At 44.1% G+C, this 6672-nt stretch overlaps 1 long non-coding RNA gene across 1 annotated transcript in view; it reads left to right on the forward strand.

Annotated features, from left to right (window-relative positions):
- Positions 1 to 6672, forward strand: part of LOC134571854 (uncharacterized) — a 618817-nt gene that overhangs the window by 22781 nt on the left and 589364 nt on the right. The gene's annotated exons all lie outside the window — the stretch shown is intronic.

Raw genomic sequence — 6672 nt, forward strand, 5'->3', positions numbered from 1 at the left:
TGCCTCTGATGCTGCATTTAGAAAAGCCCCGTGAGGAGACAGCAGAATTAAGGTCCAATTTCCCAGAGGAATTAAAAACACAGGTGCCCGCAAAGTTATGGTCCTCAGGCCCAGAGGACATAGGTCACCTAAATGTTCCCCCTGTGGTGGTAAAGCTTATTTCAGGAGCTAAATTACCAAGAAAACCACAATATCCATTAAAACCAGCACAGTCTGCTGCAATTTCTGTCCACATTAAGGCACTCTTGGAGAAGGGTGCCCTTGTCAAATGTAAATCTGAATGCAACACCCCGTTATTTCCTGTGAAAAAGAAAACTCCGAAGGGTGAGCCAGAGAAGTACAGGATGGTTCAGGATCTCCGTGCTGTTAGTGAAGCTACAGTCCTGGACACCCCTCTTGTACCAAATCCTCATACTCTGCTCTCTGGAGTCCCACCATCTGCAAAATTCTTCACAGTTATTGACCTAGCAAATGCTTTTTTCAGTGTCCCACTGGACCCATCCTGCCAATATCTGTTTGCTTTCACTCATGAGATGCAACAGTATACCTGGACTGTCATGCCCCAAGGGGCACAAAATTCACCAAGTCAATTTGCAAAGGCCATGGCCACCATCCTTGACCCATGGCAAGCCGAGCACCCAGAAGTTGTTCTGCTTCAGTATGTGGATGATTTGCTGCTCTGTGGAGATGACATACCCACTACCGAAGAGTGCTCAATTAGTCTGCTTTGTTATTTGGCAGAACAAGGATGCAAAGCTTCGCTCATCAAGCTACAGTTCTGCCAACCTTCAGTAATTTTCCTTGGACACTGCCTATCTCAAGGTACCAGACATCTTACTCGGGACCGGGTAAGAGCTGTGCTGGATATTCCGCCTCCAAGGACTTCTAAGTCTCTTCATGCCTTCCTAGGCCTCATTTCCTACTGCAGAGCATGGATCCCAGAAGCCTCTCTGCTCATGCAACCTCTCTATGACGCACTTAAGTCTGACCCTTTCTGTTTAACTAAAGAAGCTATGGACAATTTTAATGCTCTCAAACGAGCCATTGCTTCCGCTCCTGCCTTGGGCCTACCTGACTACTCCAAAACTTTCAAATTGTTTGTCTCTGAAAGACAAGGCCACGCAACAGGAGTGCTCACCCAAACTAATGACTTAAGAGGCCGCCAGAGGCCTATTGGATATTTCTCATGTCAACTGGACATTGTGGCCAGAGGGACTCCTTCCTGTCTCAGGGCTGTTTTTGCTGCGAGAGAACTCATAGAGAAGACCTCAGACCTGGTCCTTGGCCACCCTCTGGTTGTTTTGGCCCCTCATGACATCTCTGCCATCATCAACCAAGTCCAGCTCAAGCACGTGTCTCCAGCCAGACACCTGCGCTTACAGTGTCATCTTCTTTTGCCTGACAACATTTCCATCCAAAGATGTCAGGTACTTAATCCGTCCACTCTTCTTCCACTCCCTGAGGGGGGTATCTACTATGGATTTATCACGGATGAAACCTACATTCACCTGCTCTGTGGATGTATCAAGAAAGTCATGCATCCACATTTGACATTTTATGAAGGTGAAAAACCTCTCTGTGAAGGCCCAGATCACGCCTTCTGCACCACGTGGTACAAACCAAACATTACCCCTGAACCTTGCTATGAAGATGAGCTTTACCACCGGACCGATGTAAAGCTTACTGCACAAGACTTCTATTGTGACTCTGACGGCAATAGTATGGTCTTGATCCAGCTACCTCAACAACTTAACTACCTTTACCGTCATTGGGATACTGCTATCCCACATATTCCTGTTACCAAGTTGAAGACAAGGTCATGGAATGATCTTGGGCCCATGGCAAAACTATGGGCCACCATGAATGAAGAACAGCTACAGGAAAATGGTATTGTCAAATACCCAACAACTGACCTTCTAGAAGCATGGCCACGCCATTTCCTGGAAAAGGAATTTCAAGATCTGGTCATAAAGAATGATTATGACCCAGAAACACCTCATGACTGTTTTGAACAGATGAAAATGGAAACAGTGCACTTACCAACTGTGCATGAGAACCCATTACCAGATCCGGATTTTACCCTGTTTGTGGACGGATCGAGATATGCCGATGAAGGAGGAACATATCATACAGGATATGCCGTAACCACAACAGATGAAGTTATTAAATCATCATCCTTACCACCAACAATGTCTGCACAAGAAGCTGAATTACAGGCTCTGACTTCAGCATGCAAAATTTCCGAAGGAAAACGTGCCAACATCTATACAGATTCAAGATATGCTCTAGGCGTGGCACATGACTTCGGCCTAATTTGGAAGACTAGAGGATTTCTTACCACCGCCGGTACACCAGTCAAACACAGCACTGCAATCAAGGAGCTAATGGATGCCCTCCTACTCCCCAAAGAAGTGGCCGTTTTGAAAGTAAAGGCCCATGGGAAATTGGATACAGATGAAGCAAAGGGCAACCATTTGGCTGATCAGGCTGCTAAGTTAGCGGCCAGGGATTTGCAGGAAGTGGATGAAGAAGTGTCCGGACAAGAAGAAGAAGTCCCTATTTTTGCCCTGCAAACTCTTCCTACTGATTTGCGAATTTTACAAGAACAGCAAGCTGCAGTCACTCCTGAAGAAATCCAGAAATGGAAAAAGAAAGGAGCTGTCCAAAAGGACGGAATATATTACAACAACTTCAAATTTTGTCTTCCCAGAAATTTGTATCCAGCAGTTGTCCAATGGGCACATGGGCCTGCACACCTGTCAAAAGAATTGATGGCCGCCCTCATACAGAAGTATTATGAAGCACCTGGAATCACAACATTGATCAATAGCTTCTGCAAGGCCTGTGTCATTTGTGCAAAATGCAATCCAGGAAGACCAGTTAAAGTACCTGCGAAACACCTGGCAAAGCCCATGTACCCCTTCCAGCGGATTCAAATTGACCACATCCAAATGCCCAAGAGTGGGCCCCATGAATATGCACTAGTAATAGTGGACATGTTCTCAGGCTGGCCAGAAGCCTACCCAGTGGCCAATATCACTGCAAAAACAACCGCAAAGCGCCTACTTACAGATATTGTATGTAGATTCGGACTCCCAGAAGTTATTGAGAGTGATCAAGGCCCAGCCTTTACAGCAACTGTGACTAAAGAAATTTGGACTGCTCTAGGGGTGACTCTAGCCTTCCATACCCCTTACCACCCACAAAGTAGTGGTAAAGTGGAGCGCATGAATGGCACCCTAAAAACTAGAATGTTAAAAATGTCACAAGAAATAAAGATGCCCTGGCCAGAAAGCCTACCAATAGCTCTATTTAGTGTTAGGCACACACCTAGAGGGAAGCATTCACTGTCCCCATATGAGGTTCTATTTGGGACAGCACCCAGACTAGGTTGTTATTATCCGCAGCAGTTGCAACTCCAATCAGATGTTTTAGTAGACTATGTAACTGAACTTGCAAATGTCCTAAACAAAATACATGCCCAAGTTTTCTCTTCAATTCCAGATCCCGAATTGGATACAGGTTCCCATAACCTACTTCCCGGAGATTGGGTCCTGGTCAAGAAGTTTGTGCGGAAAAATACCCTGGAACCAAGATTTGACGGTCCATTCCAAGTTCTCCTGATTACCGCAACCTCCGTCAAATTGGCCGGTAGGCCAAATTGGATCCACGCTTCCCACTGCAAGAAATCTCCTGCCCCAGAGGAAGCGAATATCGCACAAACATGTATCTCTGGTACATCTTCTCCTTAATTAGCCTTATGAAGGCCCAGCAAGTAGCCATTACCAAAGACATTAGTGGGTACACCTTCTGGTATAATTCATCATGCACCCAGGTGGCTACTTATACCTTTGACTACTGTGATATTGTAGAATGCCCATTTCCCACACCACAAATCCAGAGCATCTATAGAGATATCCCTCATTCGAAAGACCCATATGTTTGTGTAGTTGACAAACAATGGGGGCACAATTGTGATCACTGGGGGGCGGCGGGATGGAATGCCGGGCCTGCCTGGGGTTACAAACCAAAAAGTGCCGTATCTAAAGTAGATGATCATGGTAGATCCCTTCTCCAGAGGATGACTTTGAGAAAGCCCGGGGGGAGTACACCAATGAAATTAATTCTTAATATTGAGCATCCAAGCCCAACGGATGCAGACCAGTATGTGATGGGGATGTATTGGAAAAAGGGTTCCTATAAAAAGTTAGGGCATTTCTACCTTAAAGATATGTGCAACTCTTCTGAGTGGCAAGGGGCCACCCATATGGTCCCTAACCCATTAAAACCTCATATCCAGACCTTTCAAGACATGATGGCCATTGCTAACCCCACTTTTGAAGATACCATGGCCGCTGAAACAGGTTTTAATGATGTAAACTTATGGTTAGAATGGATGAAATATAATGCTAATAAGCATAATAGAACTGCATGTTACGTGTGTGGCGGTGCCCGGCCTCACCTAGGTACCGTACCTTTAATCCTACCTGTAGATATAGAAGAATGTATTTTAAGCCTTTTTGCCTATCACTATAATTTTAACAGGTCCATATGTATTGCATGGACAAAGGAGTATCCTCTCCTAGCCAACGATGTCAAACCCCCTGATGGTATTACCGTATATAAAGGTAATTACACTTGCTATGCCATGTACGATGGTATTGGTAAATTTGTGGGTAACTTTTCCAAAGGTTATTGTGCTACATACAGAACTGTTCCTGTACGCTTGCTGCAACACCATACTAGGTCACTAGGAGACATTTACTGGTTGTGTGGGGATTTACAGCTGAGATCCAGAATGGACACGGAATGGTGGGGAGAGTGTACTTTGACTAAGGCCATCATGCCTATACATATTATTTCTGACACACACCTCAACACCCATGAGTTCAGCCACACTAAGGTTAAACGTGACGCCCCAGTGAAAGGAAGTTTTGATCCTCATGTATATATTGATGCCATTGGAGTGCCCAGGGGGGTGCCCAATGAGTTTAAAGCTAGGGATGAAGTTGCTGCAGGATTTGAATCAATTTTTACCATAGTTACCGCAAACAAGAATCTAAATTGGATAAATTACATTTATTATAATCAACAGCGTTTTGTCAATTACACCAGAGACGCCCTCCAGGGGTTGGCCGAACAGTTACAGGCCACATCCCAAATGACTTTTCAGAATAGGATGGCCCTAGATATGATCTTAGCCGAAAAAGGAGGGGTTTGTAAGATTTTGCCCGACACTATGACATGTTGTACCTACATCCCAGAAAACACAGGCCCTAATGGTAAAGTCACACTAGCTATAGAAAAATTAAATGACCTGTCTGAAGAGTTAAAAAGGAATTCTGGGATAAAAGATCCCTGGGAAAGATGGTTTGGTTGGATGACAGGATGGCAAAAGGCTTTAATGCAGATTGGTATGGCTATACTAATTTTTCTTTTTATTTTTGCTCTTCTCTTTTGTTGTGTCCTCCCATGTCTGAGAAAATCCCTCATGAAGACTGTTGACCAAGCGGCACCCGCTTTTACCCATCTCGAAGTTGATGACCAAGAATTTCAAGACATCAACTCACCCTGTCTGCCGCTGCAAATTATCCCCTTTGTTGATAAAGTGCAGGAATTCTAGTCAGGGACTAGATTAGGGACAGCATCTGTCAGTGAATGGTAAAGGCCCCATGTGGAGAAGTGGTGGGTTAGCTGCCATGGGATACCCTTGGGTGTGAAGCGTTCGAGAGCCATACTGACGGATGGTTAGCCTATTAGGGTCAGATCTAGGGACAGCCTTGCACTTTGCATTAACATCTAGCTAGCGGCCACGGGGTTTCTGTGCCTTTGGGTTAACACGTCTTCTGATACTAACATAATAAAGTTTTATCTCTTAGAATCTAACATTTCATAGGGGGGACTGATGTGGAATTATTAAAAATCTTTATTGTACTTGTATTGAATTATTGTACTAACTCCATTTTAACTTTATACTGTGACTTCGTCCTCCATTTTGTCCTCCTAACCTGACTTCTTCAATCCTCCATTTTGTCCTCATGACTTAACTTGTTCATTTTAAAACTACATTACGTGACTGAACTTCTCAACCCAATTAATACAGTAGACAAAGACTGTGTTTCCTTCAAGGACAAGTACCAGGAGGTGCTGGCTACTCCTTAAGACTTGCTGGCTACTCCTTAGAGCTTGTAAGATAGTACAGTTTGAAGGCCACAGAACACAGTAGTAATGAAATGTTCTATTCATAAGAGACCTTGCACCTGGACATAAAGCCTGATATAATTGACCGTGTAAAATGACGCTTAGGACCCCCTTGTCCCCCACCCGTGTCCAGAATAATCCCACCTCTGATGGGTGGGCACGGGACTAACCTCTTAATTTTACTAACCAATAGGTAAGACACTAACTCCGTCACTTAACAATTAATCCAATTGATGATGTTTATTTGCTGATATTCTAATAATCAATGATGACGCAAAATGCCTCTTAAAAGGGCCTGCGCGCCCGCTTTTTCCTCACTTGCCAATAAACTTTCTCGAAGTTATTTTAACCTGAACCTCGTGTGTCAGACTTAATTACTTCAGCGTATATACGCAATTTAATTTATTGATTTGGACAGGAACAGATAGACTTTGAACATTTTGGTTTACTTTCAAAAAGTACCATAACAGT

The sequence above is a fragment of the Pelobates fuscus genome, chromosome 8 (genome assembly GCF_036172605.1).
Source record: "Pelobates fuscus isolate aPelFus1 chromosome 8, aPelFus1.pri, whole genome shotgun sequence".
NCBI classification, from domain to species: domain Eukaryota; kingdom Metazoa; phylum Chordata; class Amphibia; order Anura; family Pelobatidae; genus Pelobates; species Pelobates fuscus.